The sequence below is a fragment of the Theropithecus gelada genome, chromosome 18, assembly GCF_003255815.1.
Source record: "Theropithecus gelada isolate Dixy chromosome 18, Tgel_1.0, whole genome shotgun sequence".
In the NCBI taxonomy this organism is placed as follows: domain Eukaryota; kingdom Metazoa; phylum Chordata; class Mammalia; order Primates; family Cercopithecidae; genus Theropithecus; species Theropithecus gelada.
The window spans coordinates 54,675,709-54,698,182 of NC_037686.1; the positions used below are offsets into that span (position 1 = coordinate 54,675,709).

At 44.3% G+C, this 22,474-nt stretch overlaps 1 protein-coding gene across 3 annotated transcripts in view; it reads right to left on the reverse strand.

Annotated features, from left to right (window-relative positions):
* The window catches only part of RNF152 (ring finger protein 152), a 79,391-nt gene extending 58,096 nt beyond the window's left edge, over positions 1-21,295 (reverse strand). Inside the window, exons 1-2 of one of the 3 annotated variants that reach the window (XM_025365344.1) lie at positions 21,011-21,295; positions 19,700-19,823 (exon numbers count right to left, since the gene is read on the reverse strand). The gene's annotated coding sequence lies outside the window, so the exon portion shown is untranslated. Of the gene's footprint in view, positions 1-19,699; positions 19,983-21,010 lie in introns of those variants that run through there. The other 2 variants (XM_025365345.1, XM_025365343.1) reach the window with 2 other exon arrangements.
* Between the last annotated feature and the right edge of the window lie 1,179 nt (positions 21,296-22,474).

Consider the following 22,474-nt stretch of genomic DNA (forward strand, 5'->3'; position numbering starts at 1 on the left):
TCTACTTACTAGATTTGGGGTTCTGTTCTGGTTCTGCCACTTGCTAACACAATCTTGAGCAAGTTACTGAAGTTCACTGTGCTTTCTGTCTGCCCATCAAAAAATACAGGGCAAAGACAGAACCTACTCCTAAACTATTATGAGAATGAAATTGGGTAACTTCTGCAAAGTTTCACAAAATGCTTAAAAGTTAGTTATTGCCAAGTATATTAGTAATTTTTTAACTTACACAAGTACAAATATCAGAAATATTTAATATTTAAAATTGTACTTAAAATTTTGCAGTCTCCTTTCTTTTTCTTGCTTGTTTTTTGAGATGGAGTTTCGCTCTTGTTGCCCAGGCTGGGGTGCAATGGCGTCTCGACTCACCGCAACCTCCGCCTCCTGGGTTCAAGCGATTCTCCTGCCTCAGCCTCCCAAGTAGCTGGGATTACAGGCATGTCACCACGCCTGGCTAATTTTTGTATTTCTAGTAGAGACAGGGTTTCACCACATTGGTCAGGCTGGTCTTGAACTTCTGACCTCAGGTGATCCACCCACTCGGCCGCCCAAAGTGCTGGGATTACAGGTGTGAGCCACCACGCCCAGCCTCAGTCTCCATTCTTAAACACGGGCAGGCCTCACATCTTACAGCAGTGGGGTTACCACCACCATTTGTTTCTTCTTCTGCTAACATAGTAAACTCTAATTATTGAAAAGTCTGTTATGAACATCCGTTTACCTGACATATTTTCTGAGGAAATAAAACTTCTTTCCCCACAGCCCAAGGAAAGTGGACTTGTTTTCCGAGAAAATGGAACGGTCCAAGCCCAGGGTAACAGATCTCAGCTAATCGGAACTAATTACTGCGAGTTTGTTGAGGCTGATGGAGATGAAATTTTATTAGTAAACAAATCTCATAAAAGGAACAGTAAACCCCTTGCATCCTCTAAAGTATTTTCCTAATCTATCTTAATAAGCATAGTTTCATTCTGCTTATTCATGATCATTCTTCATACCATAATAAGTGTACTTTGTCTAATTAATTTAATTTTAGAAATATAAAAACTAATTTTATACTTTACTACTGTTTTACTTGTTTGGGCTTGAGTGTATTTCAGTTCCTGAAAAGCTACTCTGACATCTTAGGTAAAACCAAAGGCAAAATGACATAATAATTTCCCCTAATATTACTTCCTTGCTGCCGCAGTTTAACAGCGCATGAACAGACCAAAGAGAAGAATCCATCAAGGTAGTCAGTGTCTTTCGAAGAGCAGACAAATATAAACCTAGACATTGGTGATAGCCAACATATTGTATTTCTGATTACAGACACAGGATTCAGCTACCAAAGTGTAGTTAGCATGCACAGAGTGGAAAGAACGTTTCTTGATGAAAGAGTCCTCCATCAACCAACCAGGACCACCGAAGAAATCATATTCAAAAAAGTGTGGGACTATTTTAAAAAGCATTAGATCACCACAGTCCTTAAGAAGGCAGAACTAGTGAGAGACATAACAGTTCTCATGGTTACTTTAAGGCCTTTTTAGGGTTTGCTGAAGCTGGTGGTATATAGGCTGAGTGGCAAGAGATGGTGAGGTATATCGGGGTTTATCGATTATAGAACAGGCTCCTCTAGAAGGATATAAAGCACCGCCAAGTAGGTGTAAGCTGTTGCTTGTAGTTCTCTGGTGAATAGTTTTGTTAATTTAACTACTTGGGTTAAGGGCTAAGCATAGTGGGGTATCTAATCCCAGTCTGGTTCTTAGCTCTTGTGTTTTCAGGATAAAAAGTCACTTCCACAGTATATTTTATTTCAGCTGGGCTTTTTTACAACTTAGATGAAGTTTAGCTTTATTGGGTACAGACCTTAAACACTCTTTATGCTGACCTGGTGAAAAAAATAAGTAAGATTCTTGAGATGCAAAGATGAATAAGATAAGTCCAGCCCTCAAAGACCCACCTGCATCACCGGCCAGCACCTGGCCATCCCCAGTGACATGCCATGGTCTGCAAGATGTTGGAGGCAGCAAAGGCCATTTCCAGTCAGAATCAGGAATTCAGAGATGGGATCTGAACAGGGTATTGAAGGAAGAGTTAGGGTTTGAATAGAAGGATAGAGGAAGAAAGGGAAGGCAGGCATTCTAAATGAGGCAACAACTTGGGTAACATTTGGAGGCTAATGAGTTAACCAATTTGTATGAGAAGAGATCTGCCAACCAGATTCCCAATATTCCAGACAGGGTCCTATATGGAACAGTCCTTAAGCACAGTCTGTAAAATATTTTCAGTATTTTAAATCCAGTTGAAATCATAACCAATTTGGGAATAATAAATATAAGTTAAGCTACATCTTAACTTTAAATAAGACATATAATTTAATTGTCAGCGCATGCAAGTGTCCTCTGTTCCAGAAAACACATTTTTCTTCTTCGTTCCTTCAATCCTTCAGACCTATGCCTTTACATGGTCAGCTGTTTAGAGGGCTTCTCTCCCTGATGGCAAGGTGTTTAAGCCTCACATTCATAATGACCATTTGGGCGTGGATTACCCACAAAGGTACAGCTCTGACCTGTCCGCTCAATGCTGTTTCTAAAGCAAACTCTTAATTTTTCCCAAATCTGTTTTTTTCCCTGCAATTTTATATTTGTTACCATTATTCACCCAATACCTCAGATTTGAAAACCTGTGTATGTCTCACCACTCATTCAGTTAATCTCCAAACAACTATTAGTTCTGTCTCTGAAACGTCTCTTGCATTCACTCACACTCCCATTCTTGCCACCCTCTCCAGGGGTTCAGGTCTTCACTACATCTCTGGACCTCCCCCACCCACCTCCATGGTCTCCCCACCTTTGTCCCTTCCTGCTCCAATCCATATTGATGACTGCCTGATTAAGCTTCTAAAAACACAGCTTTATGACCACATCCTCCTCCAGTCCCCAAACCATCAATGGCTTCCTGGCAAATAAATCCCTAAGTCCCCCTCCCACCAACCTTTCCAATCCTTTTTCATACTATTCCTACTCTCATACTCCCATACTCCCAGCCCCAGTCATAAAGCATGACTCACTGTCTGGAAGACAGGAGTCACCTATCCCCATGCTGTCACCAATGCCATTCCTCACTGCCATGTGTCCAGACAATTACTATCTACCCTTCACAGGCATTGTCAAATACTACATCTTTTGTGAAAGCATTCTGAATCCTCCGAATTCCACTACCATTTCATTCCCATACCACCTGACATTTGCATACCTTTGTACACATGTTCTTACTCCTGCTGGGTAACCTCCTAAAGGAGCATCTTGGTATAAAAATAACCAAATCAACATGCTAATGAACTACTTTCTGACATGGAAGCATTATGCCAAGAGTCAGGAAAGATACAAGAGCATCAGCTGACAATGAAGTTGAGAAAGTACACTCAGCCCACACAAAAATTAAGCAATAATATGAACAACTCTTTTTAAGCATCATATACAGATGTTAGCTGAAGTCATGCAAATACAAGAGATCTCAGAGAAAGCACATCTCCTTAACAGAAAAGACAAGGCTGAGGCAGCACACTGCAGTGGCTTACAGCATCAATGCTGGAGACATCCTGCATGGGTTCTAATCCCAGCTCTGGCTTTTACTTGCTTTGTGACCTCAGGCAAGTCATTTAAGCTCTCTGTGCTTCAATTTCCTCACCCATATGATAGAGATATTAATAGTACTGTCTACTCTCCCCCTTAGGATTGCTGTGAGGAGTATGCACGTACTGTAGCAAAACCCTTAGAGCCTAGCACACGATTCATGGCATAAGTGTCAGTCTTATGCTAATTATTGTGCAAACGCTTTATATGGTGGAACAAAACACTAGACTCAGACATCTGGAAGTTAAGACACCTAGCAGGATATTTACTAGAAAAAGGGACTTGACCATTGTATCCTCAAGCCAGATCTGCTATATTTCCTAGAGACAGGGATTTTGACTGACAGGTATGGTGAAACTCAGTTGGGGTTGCTCTTTGTACAAAGGATTGAATCCTGTGCAAATAGAGCAGGCACACAGACCACTGAACCAAACACAGAGCTTCCAGCCACCAAAAGACTCATCCACAAATAGCCATTGTCTCCCACAAACAACTCGGCTGTTGTCATCCAGATGGGCACCAAATGAAACCATTTGACTTACGTATTTTGGTCAGGGGTTCTGCGTAGACACAATGACAAATACAATTGATTGCGGCAGAATAAATTTAGAATGGTGCACTGAATTTAGTCTGATAAGCAAGTTCTTGGGTTCAGCATTTTACAGGACACTAATCCATGGCATTCAGCTGGACTAAGCATATAAGAGTCCATTCCAAAGACTGTCATATCATACAGTGATGTATTTATTAATGGTGTGGGAAACAGCTGTGACTGCACGGTAACCACATCTGTCACTGTTCCCAAAAAAAAGTTAAAATGCATTATACATAAATTGCCGCAAATATCTCAACTTGAACTTGTGTTGCAGATACATATACATACACAGTGAAATGAAAACTGCCAGTACACTTGAGGTTTTATTACTTTCTACTAAGAGTATTTACAGCTCAAAGCTGCTTGTTAATCACACATCAACATTATTAGAGTGGTAGGAATAACGAATTTTATCATCATCTCATTTTCTGATAAAATATAGAAATTATAATCATTATAGCAATAAGGCTGATGCTGCACAAGAGAAAAACAAAATCTGTCCCATTTTTTAGTTTGGAATCTTTATTTTTATTCACTGGCATGGCTGCTTCAGCAAGGTCCCTTCGTCCCAAATGTCAGGGAAGGTCAGACAGTAGACTGCCGAAATGAACACCCCCAAATCTGAGTGGCCAAATGCAGTAATGGTTTAGTCTCTTCTTCACAGTGTATTCCAATGACACTTGGCAACGGAGGATCTGCTCCACAAGGTCTCTGAGGAACCCAGGTGCCTTCTGTCATATCCTAGGACTTCAGACTTCTCCCCTGGACCCTGGAAACTGACCAGCAGATTAGAAAGAAATGAGGGTAGAAAAGGTATCCCACTCTGAACTGTCTCTCATTTCCATACACATCCCATTGGTGAGTACCAGTCACATGGCCCCACCTAGGTATAGAAAGTGGTATAGTACAGTGATTGTAACTAGGAGCAATTTTGTCCCCTAGGGGACATCTGGCAATGTCTGGAGACATCTTTGATTGAACTGGGACAACTGACACCTAGTGAGTAGAATCCAGGGATGCTACTAAACATCCCACACTGCACAGGACGGTCTTCCCACAATAAAGAATTATCCAGCCCCAGAGGTCAAAATGCTGAGATTCTGGTGAGCATCTAGCCAGCCTCTGCCACAGTCACAGGTCCATCCTCAGGTCTAACATCATCGTCCACTAACACACACCCTAAGCAATCCCAACAAACTCACGTGTTAATCATTTGTCTGTTCCTTTGCTTGTTCGAGCCTCCATTCATTCATCCAAACTCCTGAACAAGACAAGATTTCTGTCTTAGTCTGTTTGTGCTGCTATAACAAAATACTTGTGATTGGGTGATTTGTAAATAATAAATATTTATTTCTCACAGTTCTGGAAGCTGAGAAATCCAAGATCATGGCACCTGTGGATTCCGTGTCTAGTGAGAGGCCTCTGTTTCTAAGACGACACTCTATTGTTGTGTCCTCATGTGGCAGAAGAAATGGAAGGGCGTGACATTCTCTGAAGCCTCTTTGGGCATTAATCCCATTCAAAAGGGCAGAGCCTTCATGGCCTAATCAACTCCTAAAGGCCCAGCTCTTAATACCATCATCTTGGGGTTTAAGTTCCAACATGAATTTTGGAGGGACACGTACATTCAAATGATAGCAGTTCCTACAGCTAAAGAACTTACAATAGAGCTGCAGAGGCAACCATATGCAGAATTATCACGGACAGGGTAAGTGGGATTAGAAAGAACAAATGGAAAGAAAAGTAAGTCCGCCTGAGGGAGCTGGAGGAGGATCGATAGGACAAGTGAAATGGGAATGAAGTATCGAAGAAAGTACAGTCTGCCCTCCATATCTGGTTCGCACATCTGTGGATTCAACCAACCATGGATCAAAAGTATTCAGGAAAAATAATACCAAATGGTTACCTCCGCACTGAATGTGCACAGACTTCTTCATTTTGTCATTACTTGCTCAACAATATGGTAAAACTTACATTTATATTTACATCATGTTTACATTATATTTGCATAGCATTTACATTATATTAGGCTTTAGAGGAAATCTAGTGATGATTTAAAGTGTACAGGAGGAAGTGCATAGGTTATATGCAAAAACTATGACATTTTATATCAGGTACTTGAGCATGCATGAATCTTGGTTTCTAAGGGGGTTCCTGGATTCAGTGCCCCATAGATATCGCTGTATATGTGGTACTTACAGCTTTCCATCACTATGCTGTGTTTTGCGGGAGGGCGGAGAGGAACATAGGGAGAAAGGGTGTTCCAGGGAAAGGGAACTACACAAAGGAATGGGAATAAAAAAGGGTATGATTTATTCCACTTTCTGGTATGGGGTCAGGGGGAAACAGTAACCAGGGAGGGAGGATTGTAAAAACAGTTTTTTGAGGCCAGGCACGGTGGCTCACGCCTGTAATCCCAGCACTTTAGGAGGCCGAAGCGGGAGAATCACCTGAGGTCAGGAGTTCGAGACCAGCCTGACCAACACGGAGAAACTCGTCTCTACTAAAAAAACACAAAATTAGCCAGGTGTGGTGGCTCACGCCTGTAACCTCAGCTACTCAGGAGGCTGAGGCTGGAGAATCGCTTGAACCCAGGAGGCAGAGGTTGCAGTAAGCCGAGATCATGCCATTGCACTCCAGCCTGGGCAACAAGAGTGAAACTCTGTCTCAGAAAAAAAAAAAAAAAAAAAAAAAATTGTTGTTCACACTTTTTAGTAGTGTATTCCCAAAAGTCCTTAGCTCCTAGCATCTGACAGAATCTCTCACATAACTATATACACTGGTGTTCAGTTAAGTGGCCCTTCTAGAAACAATTCACACCACCTGACTTCACAGAAACCTGAATTAGCACAGGACAAAGCTCAGGTAATAGCCAGAAATCTCGCTGCAAATTTCCCTACAAAACTTGACATCCATGTTTTCAAACAACCCGTTCTCTAAGTTAACATCAAACACATTCAACAGATGGGTGGCCGAAATTGTCCATCTTTGTTCCCAAAGACAGATCGGCAAAGAAGTCGGATCTCTTCCTAAATTATGTTACACTGAACCAGTTTTCAAAATGCTTTCGAACCCTAATCCCAGTTGTGAGTGTGGCTCACAGGCAGTGAAGAGGAAGGACTCAAGCCAGACTGCTCAGGGTCACACATCCCAGTTCCAGCTCCAGTACAAACTCACTACGTAACCTTGGACAAGTCACCTGACTTTTCCAAGTTCCACTGCCTCCCAGGTAATGTGATTAAAGCACTTTAAACTGAAAGCATGCTAGCGTCTAATAAACACTATCTACTGCTATATTTGTACTACAGTTATCTCCCCCACTCTCCCAAATTGTCTTTTGGTTGTCATGAAATACATTGTGGAATCCAAAATAGTTAGGGAAGGAAAAGTATCTGATAAATTTCCAGGTCATTTTCTAAAACATCGGGAAAAATGTTTTTAATTATGAAGCCAACACCATTATGTAAACAACAGTTGTTCTTCATTTTGACTAAAACTGAATTTTAAAAATACTGTACACCTACACAGTTCTTTACCCTTATTCTTCTCTTTACTCACTCCTCCTCCCTCAAACTGTTGTCTTTCTCTCTCTAGTTTTCTTTTCTTTTCTTTTTTCTTTTTTGAGACAGTTTCGCTCTCGTTGCCCAGGCTGGAGTGCATCAAGCGATTCTCCTGTCTCAGCCTCCCAAGTAGCTGGGATTACAGGTACACGCCACCATGCCCAACTAATTTTTGTATTTTTCGTAGAGATGGGGTTTCATCAGATTGGTCAGGCTGGTCTCAAACATCTGACCTCAGGTGATCCGCACACCTCGGCCTCCCAAAGTGCTGAGATTAGGCGTGATCCACCACGCCCAGCCTTCTCCCTCTCATTTTATTTTCACTGTAATCAGCTTGGGGAAAACAAAGTGTACTTAGCTGTTAAGTACTACAGATTATATCGAACGACACCAGTCACCTGGTACTAAAAAGCCTCATAAAAGGAAGAAATTTGTTTCTTTACAAGTCAGAATCTCGAGGGAGAAATAAAAATGAGGGAAACAGACTCCAGAACCCAGAGGACAAAGAACCTGTTCAGAACTGCTTCCCCTGACGGGGAGAGGAGAATTGCAGATTGCAGGCAAACAACCTATTTCTAGGGTTTTTGTCTCAGTAAAATCACATTCACCTTTCCTAAAAGCGGTAACAGAAGCTAATACTGTTGTCCTTTGCAACAGTCAAAGACATGAAATCAAATGAATGCCAAGGCAACTATAAGAAGGCTGAATCAGGTTGAGAATCCAAAATTGATTGTCACTGTCCTCCTAATTTATGAGGAATTCTAAATTGTCTAGATGGCATCCATTTTTCAATCTTCATTGCAAACTAGATTTGACCCCAAGAGAATGTTATTTTAAGGAGCACAAAGAGAGGGTTTAGCATCTCCACGCACAAGTTCTACAAATAAGATGGAATAAATTTGGGGTGAAATCTGACATATTCTTATTTCCTTCCCGGTGAAGACATTGTTCCTTGTTAATTAACAGACTTCTTATAGGGCAGTGCGGACTGCCTTGAGATGCAATTCTTAAATAATGTATTATTTTGTTATAAGACATAGGGTGTATGAACAATTAATTTTTAATAGATCTGATGTCCCTGTTGGAAAAAAGAAAAGTAAACTACAGTTGGGCATTCAAATTCATATATCCGAAATCCGAAATGTTCCCAAATCAGAAATTTTTGAGTGCAAACATGACATTCAAAGGAAATTCTCATTGGAGCACTTTGGATTTTGGATTTTCAGACGTGGAATGCTCAACCAGTAAATATAATGTTTGAATGTTAAGTGTAATGCAAATATTACAAAATCAAAAAAAATCCAAAATCCAAAACATAGATTAGCCTGTACTTAATCTGCAGAGAAATGAACTCTTTGTACTAATATTTAGCACTTTGTGTGCAAAAATAAAGGCAATTTATTAAATGCATTCTGTTTGCCTATAAGATTCCCCTTCCAAAAACAAGTCATTTGCCTTTTTATTCGGTGAAGTAATAGACTATGAAGAAATCTGGCGTGCCAGGAACACAGTGAATACAGTATCTTGGTGTGCATCATGATTACATGGGAAAGAGACACGCAAGTGTCTGGCAATTGCCTTCAGGTGCTCTGTGCATGAGGTTTACAGAACTGGCAACCAACAAACTAATCACTGTTGCTGGCAATTTGCTAAGGTTCCAAGGAGAAAGAGAGCACAAAGGGTTATCATCTGCGGTATCAGCGAAATACTAGAAGAATCGGTGGCTTGGCTAAGGGCCTTAACAGTCTCCATCAATCCCACATGTTAGTAATGGAGACTCAGAGAGAGAGAGAGAGGAAATGCTGGCAAATTGGAGTCCAGCTCCTGAGATCTCTAAGATCTCTGCCATAGGGTGGAACCAGGCCTGGTTCCCTCCCCAACCACCACTTAGTATTACAGACTCATCACAAAAACCCTCTGGAATCTTTGGAAAGAAAACACAGGGTGCTGAGTACACAATGCCCCACTCCACCCAGCCCGCACTGCCATCATGTTTACAACACAGGAACGTTCCAGAGGCACCCTAGCTTCAAACAAAAGGCAAAGCAACTCGTCTGCTAGCATCATGCGGTTCCACCAGAAAGAAAAAAACAGAGTCATGAAGAGCATCAGCTCATACGTAAACACACTCAGATATCAGCACAGGAAGCCCAGAGCATATCTAGACGCATGCATTTTCAAATGAGTGATGGAAGGGCCCAGAAGAGTGAGGCACAGAGTGGTTCAAAGCCCACAGCGTTCAGCCACTCAACCTGTCCTGGAATGCAGGTCTAAGAGGCCCCTTGCACTTCTCTATGCAGCTTTCAAAAATATTTCTGAAGAAAAAATTGATGCCACCATTTCAACAAGTCTTTACTGAGTGTCTAGTGTGTACCGGGCCCCAAGCAGCTACCCCTTTTTAAGAGGAATTTCTAAAAGGTCTCATTCACTTTATATTGTATAGCCTAGTTTCCTTGCCTTTATTAAACAGTTCTCTTCTTTTTAATAATCATAATAAATATCCCATTCCAAAAAGCAGATTCCTAATAAAGGGGTTGCCAAAGCCACGATGTTTTTTTTCCCATCTTTTTCTGCCCCATTTGCTCCTCTCTTGTAGGATGGCTGTATCTCTACTAACCATGTTAGATCTCTACAAAGCCTGCTTCAGGATGCCAAACGACAATCACAGAACAAGACTGGAGGGTGACCAGCTCATCCCAATTTTTCTGGGACTGTTTTAAAATGGAAAGTTCCATGACCCAGGTATGCTCCTAGTCATGGGCAAATCTGGGAGTCACTCTGTTTCCAAGAAAGCAGACCCTGGGAAAGAAGATGTCCTTCATTTCACTTGGGAAGAGTGAAGCCACAGGAGAAAGGCGACTGTCTCCCTTAAGGCAGGCCCAGGTTACCTATGGGCTAGCTCAGAACCCTTTCTCAGACTCCTCTCCTCCAGTTGCTTCCAGCTTTTTCCCGCTTCCTCCTGAGAAGGCCTATCATTTTAAACTCAGAGCCACTTAAAGCTTTACAAAGACTTTCCAACCGAAAGACTCTGATAATAATGACATGCAAAAGAAACTCCCATGTAAACGCTGGAGGCTGTAGTTATTTGGATGTCCTTACCTCCTTGGCTAGCTTAAGAGCTTCTTCAGGTGAGACCATGCCTATTCATCCCGATATTGCCAGAACGGAGCCCAGTGATTGGTGGATGCTAGATGCTGGGTGTAATGACGTTAGCAACAGCTGCCATTTATTTAGTCTTACATTGTGGAGGACAACTGCCATTTATTTAGTCTTACATTGTGGAGGACAACACATTAAGCATTTATATGTAAGTCTCTCCTTTTCTCACACGAACTTAATGAGGTTGCTTCTCCCCCATTTTGCAGCTGAAGAACAAAGCTCAGTCAGACCTTGTGCACTCAGGTCACACGGCAGACGTGAAATTTAAACCCAAACCCATCTTACTTTTTAAAATTCCAGTTCATAATTACTTACCTGAATTAGAGCCATGTAAGGCAGGCACATATGCTAAGGTATCAAGAATTGAGAGAATATCAGATACATTTCTTTTATTCTCTACCCTTTTAGCTTTGCCATTACAGAAAAAAGAAAAAAAAAAAGCAGAAAACCAACTTAATTATGAGTTAAATACATACAGGACGCTAGAAGGCAGGGATTTTTGTTGGAATTATGCATGGAAAAACAGGCATTCAACATTATTTTTTTTTCTTTTTTTTTGAGACAGAGTCTCATTCTGTTGCCCCGGCTAGAGTGCATTGGTACGATCTCAGCTCACTGCAACCTCCACCTCCCAGGTTCAAGCAATTCTCCCTGCCTCAGCCTCCAGAGTAGTTAGGATTACAGGTGCCCGCCACCATGCCTGGCTAATTTGTATTTTTTAATAGAGACAGGTTTTCACCATGTTGGCCAGGTTAGTCTTGAACTCCTGACTTCAGGTGATCCGCCCACCTTGGCCTCCCAAAGTGCGGAGATTACAGGTGTGAGCCACCATGCCCAGCCATTCAAATACATTTAATGAATGCAATTGTTTGCCCAATAAGTGGTTTAAATCCCTGATGCTCAGGGTTTCAAATGACACTTTACACACCACCACAGGTGAATAGATGGATCTGTGAATAGATGGAAACCTTCAGTTTCTGAAGTACCAGTGCGAAGGAGTGGGAGCAGATGGAGAAGTATTTATCCCAGTTAAGGATGCCTCTTTAACTGCATGGTTGAATTAACTATTACTCACTTAAAACAGCAGTAATCTTATGTCTCATGCAACAAAGCAGTAAATTCTCCAAAGTACACAAATTTGTCCACGTGCTCACCAACCACTTCTAATCTCATATTATTAATCTTTGAGGAAGCAATTTGCAAACCTACCCCAGAGCAACACAAGTATAAAAGAATATCACAACAAATACTTAGTTCCTGAGACATTTATCTCAACCCCATTCACTACCCTTCAAACTGAGAGTGTTTTTTGTTTGTTTGTTCGTTTTGTTTTGTTTTGTTTTTTGGAGATGAAGTCTCGCTCTGTCCCCCACGCTGGAGTGCAGTGGATGATCTCAGCTCACTGCAACTTCTGCCTCCCAGGTTTAAGCAATTATCCTGGCTCAGCCTCCCAAGTAGCTGGGATTACAGGTGCACACCACCATGCCTGGATAATTTTTGTATTTTTAGTAGAGATGGGGTTTCACCATGTTGGCCAGGCTGGTCTCAAACTCCTGACCTCAAGTGATCCACCTGCCTCGGCCTCCCAAAGTGCTGGGATTACAGGCATGAGCCACCACGCCCAGCTGAGAGTATTATTTTTAATATTAATGTATTTTTGATCATTTTCTTCAAGCAGCTGAACTTATTTCCCTCTTTCATAATAACACTCTCATAATGATCAAGCATTTTGAGTATCAAAGAAGAGTTTCTATCATGTCAATGAGTATTCCACAATCAAAAGAAGAGAGGAAAAACAGATGTATATCACAAAGGCATTGAAGCCTTAATTATAAAGGGAGATGGCGTGGTCAGTCCTGGGCAATTACACCCAGTCATTGCAAATCCAGACATCAATGCCTGCTCCTTTAGATTGTGGGGTGGCCTGGTGGGCTGTAAAGTCCTGAAGCTGCTGTTATATGTCACCAATGAGAGGTTTTTTCTTTTTCTTTTTTTTTTTTTTTTTTTTTTTGTGGGCAAAGTAGGAGGCAAATGGAAGTTGAAAACAGACTTGGAATAACAACTAATTTTGTTAGACTGATGACCCTCATTCACCTCCCAAGCACTGGTATACTCACTGCAGCCTGGTCATTCTAATTTGATTCAACATTTAATCATTATGAATGCAAGTAGGGGAAGCTCTTAAAAATAAGTTTCTCTCTTAACTTCCTTTGAGACTTCAAGCTAAAGGGTTTAAAATTCCTTTAAATCACTGTAAGTCAAAATCATTTTCTGTGTTGTCAAAGAGTTACCAATGATTTGTTTATTGAGCCCTTCCTGTGTACAAACATTGTTAAATACACAATAGTGTAACGCCTCATCCAGTCATCTTTAAGGAGCTTGCAAGAGAACTGAGATCTCCTTGAGTGCCTATACCACCGATCTGTTTTTCACCTTCAACACAGTGTTAATAAACTACAAGAGATATTTGATGCTTTAATACAAAATAGGCTTTTTGTTACATGATTTTGCCCCCATTGTAGGCTAACTGCAGGTCACAATTGCTACATCAGCCAGCCACAGGTCTTCTTGGAAGGAACTGTGCCCCAACCCTCTCCTGCAGCTAAGCAGGTCCAGGGTGAGCGATAACTGGAAGGGTCCCATTCACCGGAACTCTTAGGAAATGTGGCTTGATGACAAGACATCCGGGGACATCTTTTCAATTTACCTCCCTTTTTGCAAACTAGCTGGAGTGAATTTCTATTCTTTGCAATTAAACAGAAAGAAAAAGACACTTCAATCTTAGGTGATAATATAAGACAATCCATGACAAGTGCCCTTTGTAGAATGAATGAATGAATGTTGAATGAAATGAGACATGGAGGCAATTTTGCCAGCGAACTTTCGATTATAAAGAATTGCTAAAGGCTAACGTGATCAAGTTAAATTTTTCAGAAGAGTTCAGAGCTGAACTGAGGCTTTAACGATAGGATAGAGGCAGAGGAAGGAAGAGGACATTTTAGGCCACAGAATGTGCTAGAATAAGAAAGAGGCGATGAAAAACATTTTGGGCAACAGTGGATTAACCATCCCAGCTAATGTTCAGTTTTAAAGTCAGGCAGAGCAAAAGTCAAGGTTGGAAAGGAAGTTTGGGGTCAACCTGCAGAAACTTGAAAAGCAAGACTGAACAATATGAGCTTCCTCCCACAAGAGCAACGAAAAGTTATTGAGGGGATGAAGGATTAATCAGCCTAGTGGTCTAAGAGTGGCAGCATTTTCCAAACTGGAGTGAGGGTGGGAAAGCCAGAAAGTGAGCAAGACCACTGTCATAGCCCAGAGAGAAACAAGGTTCTTGACTAAGATGCGGCAGTGGGAACTGTCACTAAGGGGAACAGTAAATCTACTAAGGAGCAGAACAGCAATATTAAGAAGAATGCTCCTGGCTAGGCGCAGTGGCTCACACCTGTAATCCCAGCATTTTGGGAGGCCAAGGCGGGTGGATCACAAGGTCAGGAGTTCAAGACCAGCCTGGCCAACATGGTGAAACCCTGTCTCTACTAAAAATAGAAAACAATAATCCCAGTAATCCCAGCTACTTGGGAGGCTGAGGCAGGAGAATTGTTTGAACCCAGAGGCAGAGGTTACAGTGAACTGAGATCATGCCCCACTGCACTCTAGCCTGGGTGACAGAGCAAGACTCCATCTCAAAAAAAAAAAAAAAAAAAAAGAAGAAGAGTATTCCCTATTTCCATAGTACCTGTCAAAGCTTTCACCAAAATCTCATCAATTCTTGTCAAACCTCAGTGAGGAGTGCACTAAGTGTGATTATCTGGATGTCTACATCAGAACTGAGCTGGGAAGGTTACACTTCCTTGGTAGGTGGGAATGTGACAGTGGCAGGAGAGAGGAGGTTGTAGAAAGAGAAAATGCAAGCACAGAACACAGCATTTGGAGATTCCACTTCCTCATAACTTTGCTCCCACCAGCAGCACATCTTCATCTGCTCAACCCCTCCTTTGCATGGAAGGCAGGTACCCAGGAAGTCTATGTGATGTTTGAGTAAGTTTCATCATGCAGGATGTTTGCAACGAGTTTTATTTATGCAGGCATTAATACATCAAGGGGTAAGAAAGGCATCCTCTCCACTCGCAGGAGATCACAAGCCGCCCCCTCACAACTCCACAAAGCACATAGTCCAGGCCTCAGCAGCCAAACATGATCTAGGCCAAGAAATCATGGATGTCAAGAACCACCCAAAGGAGATGCAGGTCACAGATATACTATTTGAGGCCTCCCTCTTTAAATCCTACAATGACAGTGAGTCAATTAGAAATAGAAAATCCTTAAGCATTTAACAAACACAGATGGTTCTCTACTTACAACTGTTTCACCTATGACTTTGGATTTTTTGACTTTACAATGGTGTGAAAACAATACACTTTCAGTAGAAACCGTACTTTGAGTGCCTATACAACCAATCTGTTTTTCACTTTCAATAAACTACATGAGATATTTGATGCTTTAACACAAAATAGGCTTTTTGTTACATGATTTTGCCCCCATTGTAGGCTAATGTGCATGTTCTGGGCACGGTTAAGGTAGGCTAGGCTGAGCTGTGATGTCAGTAGGTTAGGTGTATTAAATGCATTTTCCATTTACAATATTTTTAACTTATTTTAACTTATGAGGATGTAGCCCCACTGTAAATTAAGAAGCATCTCTACCAACTTTATCCCAGTTGTGATTTCAATCATGGAGTCAGACTGCAGGATCACACAGTGGAACTCTCGAAGCCATGGGGAAAGGAGCAGGAAAACCAACGCCTTCTTCCTTTCCAGTTTCCATGACGTCACAATGGGCAGTGCCAGAAACCACTTTCACGCCACAAGTGTCCTCTACCTGACCAGCTGACTTGGGTATGAAATTAAAGTGGTAGGGATGCAGAGGCCAGAGAAAATATAGAAATGCCTTTTGGGGCTTCCCAAATATAGTTCAAGACTATTCCTAGGGCTTCATTTTCCTTCTCCCTCAGTCTGTGCCTGGCCCTCAGCCCAACCCCAGGTACCCTGAATGGGTTTTTGGATGGTCTATATCTGGTTTTTCCTGCTGGTCTCCCAGCTGCTCATCTCCCAATTCAGAAACCCTTTGGGTGCTACATCTTATCACTTGAATGAAGCCGGGTGGTCTCAACCTCCCTAGGTTGATACTGATATCCCCTCAGTCCCTCAGTCACTGTGACTTGGAGACTAACATAGTTTACCATACCACTTTCTTATTTGGAGAGCTATCTTTATAAAAATGACTTTGCCAAGGTGAGTACTGAACCAAAAGCAGTATCATTTTGTTAAATTCTATGCTTATGCTTAAGGTATTTATCAAATCTTAAAAATGCTCATCCGTGCATGCAGTTATCACAATGTGAACAAAGATGTATAAGTGAAAAGCTCTTCCCCAAGCAAAATCTCTGCAAGCCACCAACTGCTGAATCCAGAGCACCTTGCAATGCCTATTCCATAGCATACAACTCTTTTTAGGGAGAGTGAGGTAAGGAAGGCTTTAAAACTCACCACCCTCCTAGTCAATACAGTTGCTGATGGAAGCACAAATGTCCCCGAACTCTCTGGGTGTTCTGCTAGTCCTGTGACCAGAAAAAGCCTCTTGTCCAAATTTCTTTTTGTAAACATCAAAGTAACAAAAGGGTGACCCCAAGCTTACCCTAAACACATTCCTGCCCCCTTTAGATCTTATCTGTTGCCCTGTGGTCTCTGCTTCAGGAGGCCACCTCCTGGGTGGTCCTAGGCCCATTGCCACTCTCTTTCTACCCTGGGCTGTTCCAAACAAACTCAGGAAGCCTTAAACAAGAGGCAGATGGTGAGGCAGAGAAAGTGTGTAAGTAACGCCTCTCTATTACATAATGCTAAGCTCACAACCTCCTTGTGAATCAGCCTTGAAAATACCTAATGGCCTTTCACTTCAGAGTAAACATGCACTTGAAATAGGCAAAGAGAGGATTATAATTATTTTATTTGATGACCGGTGTACAACCATGTTAGTAAATAATATATCAACATATTAGTAGTACATTACAGGTTGGGGTCGGACCATATATTAGTAAATTACAGGTTGGAATAGTAAATATATAGGTTGTAAATTACAGGTTGTTGATTCAGTCAATACTCTTGTGACATCCAATACCTACCAAGCACTGAGCTAGGTCCCGTAGGACACACTTTCTAACCTCACCTAGACCAGATCACTGTGGAAGTCACTAGTGCTACTCACCCATATCCACTTCTCCCTTTTTCAGCACAAGAAATATTGAATTGGGATTAAATAGTGTCATATGCCGAGTTCTGGCCAAAGTGATGGAACTCACCTCTGGGTGAGATCACATAATTGCTAGAGCAAGACCCTGCAGCATTTTCTTCCCAATGCTGCAATGATCTTGCAAGCTCACATCAAGACCAAGACTCCATCAGTTTGACTCCTTGAGTGACCACGATGAGCAGGGTCCGCCTGCCAACCACACTGGATGCAGCACGGGAAGGAAAGAAACTATTTAACCATGGAGACTTGGAGGTATTTGTTACTGCAGCATAACCCCACCTATCTTGCTGGTACGTCACTGTTTAAAAAAGAGAAAAATCTGCAAAAGCATCCCATCAATCTGTTTTCTAAATCAGATAATACGGAAAAACAGCATTTGTTTCAAAATTCAGCTTCATCAGGAACGGAACACTATCTTGAAAAGCAGAGGTTGCTGACAGTATAGGTGGGTTCAAACAACTCTAAGGAAATCAGAAATGAAACCAGAATGACCCTCAACAATGTAAGGATTGAACTGTATGGAATTCAGCTAAAAAGACTACAATGAAAAGGCCACCTTCTGACAACAGGAACAGCCATTTATGAAGCAGTGAGCTCCTCAGTGAAAAAGGCATTAAAGTCAAGGGTGGATGACCATATTTTATCTCCCCAGAAGTCCAATCCTACCATTCTTGAGGTTCCATTGAAGTTAATTAGAATCAGGTCTTCCTATAGGGAGTTGAATTTTGTGTCTCCCCCTACACCCAATCCCAACCCCTTGAGTCCATTACCTATCACAGAGCATTATCTATCAGGTGCCAATAAACATCTGCTAAATGAATAAATGAGCATTGTAGAAAGGAAGCAGGCATTGGAGGCAAAGATCAGTCTAATAGTGTCTAGGGATCCTCCAGCCTAAAGCTAAACACATCTGAGGGTGGGGAGCCTCCTTCTTATAAAAAAAAAAAAAAAAATAAGCATCAATGGACACTTTATTATGATTTATCACTGTACACAATTTAAAACCACAATGAAACCTAACACTGCACTGTGGCTATCTTTGTTCTTGGACGTGCATTTACATGCGCAGGCTACTGTTTTGCCGTATGGAATTTTGTGTGTGAAGTGTTTATTCTATTAAAAAAGAAAACCACACCCTTGTTTCTATTGCATTATTACATTCCTTATTATGCCATCACATGTGTTTTCTTCTTGCAGCAACACAGTACACACCCTGTACTATTGCTGACATAAAAATTACTTGTCAAAAATACCTCTAGCTTAGCACCATATTACTCATCTGATCTTTGCAAAGCACTGGCCTTTGTTTCACCTGGGACTAGATAACCCAACTACTTTTACTAGTGACTCCTGAATGCTTGTAGTAGAAGGATAAATGCTAGTGTCACCTATGGTTTTAAAGTCACCTTCCAAAACAAAACTACATTAGAGGTGAATAATCTTTCAAGTTTTTAACTTCATTTTGCAAGGGATTTGGAGGAAAATGGTGAAGAGAGAATCTGTCACAGATACCAAGGTGCTACTGAGTGTAAAAGAGAGTATACCAGGAGCCTTTGGCCCTCAGCAATCTGTCTTCCTACAAGAAAAATCGAAAGCCAATTTCCATAACCATCCTTATTCCCTGCTACTAGTGTAGGATGCGCAGGACTCTGCCCTCTAGGAGAAAATGCTAATGCCGGAGTGTCCTGCTAAGTCTAAAGGTTATGTTTTTTCATTGCACTCTTACCAAGATAACCCCAGATCCGGTTAGGCTGACATCAAAACAGAACTATCCTTGGAAAGAAAAGAACAGGCCAGAGTTTTTGGAAAAGCCCCAATAACCTAAAGATAAAATACAGATGAGAGGTTCATGGCTATCTAAATGGAAACTTCACTCAAGCTGTTTTCTCTGTTCTCTTTCTGCTGCCCCCAACGGCCCTTCCTTCCACCTCCCAGTACTCACTGCTGGGGTGTCTCTCTTAATATTACAAACACTATTACAATGAAGGAACAGGGGAAAGTATTTCATAAGAAGGTCACCTCATTTGACCAGTGCTCAATTAGAGCACTGGGCAAAAGTACAATCAGCCTTCCAATGACACCTTTTCAACAAAGGATACCCCACCTCTAGACTGAAGCCTAAATATATTACTACAGATAAGAAAGCAGGCATCTATGGAAACCTCACATTCAGATACAACCGCCTGTGTATTAATTATATCAAAATTCCCATCAAAGGAAACCAGGTGGGATTTCTACAATCCCAAATTCACCCTGCACCTCCCTCCAATGGCTTCTTCAAAGGGAAGGTATAAAGTCATTTGCAATTTCTTTCTCTGAACCTGGAGTTTTAGCAGCCCCCACACCTTCTCACAGATAGGAACGATGCTGATGCAGAAACCACCCAAACAGCCCTGTGCCAGCACTGTCGGCCCAAATGACCCAGAGACACCCAGGCGGCTACCCAGATCGTGGGGGGTTACCTGAATCTGTCACCGAGTCTCTTTCACCCCCTTCTGCATGATGACATCAAGTGGAAATGGTACGCGTTTAGGAGGCAAGAGGCTGACAGGCAGGAAACACAATTGAGACTGAGCTTTCTTCAGCCTGCAGTGAAATACATGCAGGAAGGGTTAGATACGCGCCTTAGAGAAGGAAATCCAAGCGCCCTCCCAGGCCGGGCCGGCGGGGCTGGAGCGGGTACACTGGGGAGATGGAGCAAGGCGGTTGAGGTGTGGAGGGCTGGCGGCCGAGAAGGGGGCGTCACGGCTCCTAATTGTCTCTATAGGATAAATAACCACCTCCCCTCTCCTCCGCAGTATCCCCCGCCCACGAGTTCCCCTCTGGTGGCAGAGCGTCTACTAGCAACAGTAAGCCCTAGGAAAAAGAAATCGGAGCGGGTGGAGAATAACATCTTGGGGCAAAGACACACTAGCAAAATCTACTAGGTAACCCGGTCATGTGGGAATGCGGGGCGCCTAGTTATTCGCGCAGACACACAGCGCGGCAATCCGGAGCATCTTTCTTTCGTTTGCCCCTGTCCGCTACCTCATCAAGTCACCGTCACTCTGTTTTGGCGATTTCTCTACTCTCTCCAGACCCGCGCAGCGCTCCCCAAGCCATGCCCCCACCCCAGGCGGGATTGGAGACCGCCGCTTCCGAGCAGCGCCCCACGAGTCCAGCTGGCTTTGTCCTGCCGCTGTCCTTCCAGGAGCAAGCGCCCCCGGCGAATGTGTCTGCACAAAAGACCCCCAACATCTGCCCGTCACAGCGTCCTCTCCTTCCGGGAGGGGCCCCGGGGCAACTTCTAGGGGTGGAGAAGGCGCGAGACAAGGGGACCTAGAGGCGGCGAGCCGGGGTGTGCGCGGGCCGGGTGCGAAGCTGGGACGAGCGCGCGCGCACGTGCACACCCAGGGGCGCGCGCGGCGCGGGCACGAGGCGAGCTCCCTCGGACCGGAGCTCCAGGGGGCATCCGAGGACTCGGCCGAGCAGCCGACAGCGCCGCTCTCCGCCGCGGCCGCCCGCTCAACTCCGCCAGCGCTCGGGAGACACGCAACTCCCGGGACCACCTCCCGCGCGCCCCGCCAGACCCCGCGCTCCTCTCCCCGGGACCCCTGCGGCCCCGCCACCCCATCCGCCGTCCAGAAGATCCCCCCAGTTACAGCAGGCGGCAGCTGCCCTTTCCCGCTTTCCCGGCTCCGGCGCGGCCGCCGTAGGGGCGCAGACATCCCCGCGCGCCCCTCTGTCCGCCCCCGACCCGGAGCGGGCAAAGAAACAAACCGAAACTCACCGACCTTTCTCCGCGGCGGGCTTGGGCGCTCGCTACAGAGGCGGCGGCAGCGGCGACAGCATCGCCAGGTGGTCCCGACGCGCCAGCCCCGCTCAGCCAGACGCGCGCCCCGGGCAGGCGGCCGCCGCTCCTCCAGCCGAGAGCCACGGGGCAGGCGCTGACAGCGCAGCGGCGGAGCCTGCAGCCCCAGCTCCCGGCCCGGCCCTTCGGGCTACACCCCCACCTGCGTGGCCGCCCTCTGCGTTCGCGGTCGGACACCGCCGCCAGGCGCTGGGCACCGAGCAGGAGCTTTTTGTCACTGAGACTCCGGCACCAAAGCGGGTGGGGGGAGAGGCTGGGCTCCGCTCCCCGCGGCACCGCCCTCCCCGGCGGCTCCACCCCCTCCTCCCCGCCCCCAGCCCGGCGGGCCAGGGACGTCTGTCCTTCAGTCCCGAATCGCCCACCTCCCCCGGGGTGAGGGGCTGCCGGCCCTCTCTTGCGCGCTCCCTCGGCTTTGCACCTGGTGCCCACCCTAGGCCAGGATCTCGACGCCGTCTCTCTACGGTGCAAAAGCGGGACCCGAGCTGGCGGCAGGTGTGAGAGCAGGCCGGGGCGGCTGGGAGGAGGGGCGGGGTCGGGGTGGGGGCCCAGGGCCGCAGTGGGCGGGTTGGGGGGTGCCCAGCCTGTGCCTAGGACCCGAACAGCGAGAGGGAGGAGCTGAGATCATCAGGTTTCCAGAAGCTGCCCTGCATCCTCGTCACCGAAGATACTTTTTGGTTGCCCCTAAAAGTTCACGTAGTCCAGTCAGGGTGGGGCCCCGCTTTCCAAAGAGGCCCGAACGGACACCCCACTATTTGAATCCCTCAAATGGGGGACAAGAAGCAGGGGAGTAAGGAGATGCAAGTCCTAGGGGTTATATGGAAGCGCGAACCCCACGGAACCTCGGGGCCCACCCTATTCCACACCTTAAAAACCTAACTTCGACCTAGGAAGGTGCTTAGAATGTCTTGTTCCCCGGAGAAAATCTCCCGCCTCTTGAGTTAACTGCGAAGTAGGAGAATGGAGGAGAAAGGTCCTTGGTAGAAGATGGTTCCATGCCCTTTGGTGCCTTTTTAAAGGATTTCCCTGCAGAATGAAAACCTAAAACTCGCTTCTAGAGCTCAGATGAAGTTCAGCCTGCGGACGTTCCCGGTCCCCAGCAGCAGGGCTCAGCTGTGTGTGATCCCCACGAATTCGGGCGGTACTTACCGCCTTTCCCCACTGCTGGAGTGGAGCCGTCTTTGTCTTAACGGTAGTATCCGCAAGGAAAGAGCTCCCAGTTTCACTTCCCCAAGTAGCTTACTGAAAAGCTTCTGCCAAGATTTCTTTTTTGTTGTTGTTTTTCTTATTTTTATTTTTATTTTTTTTCTTTTTTTGAGACGTTCTCTCGTTCTGTCACCCAGGCTGGAGTGCAGTGGCGGGATCTCAGTTCACTGAAACCTCCGACTCC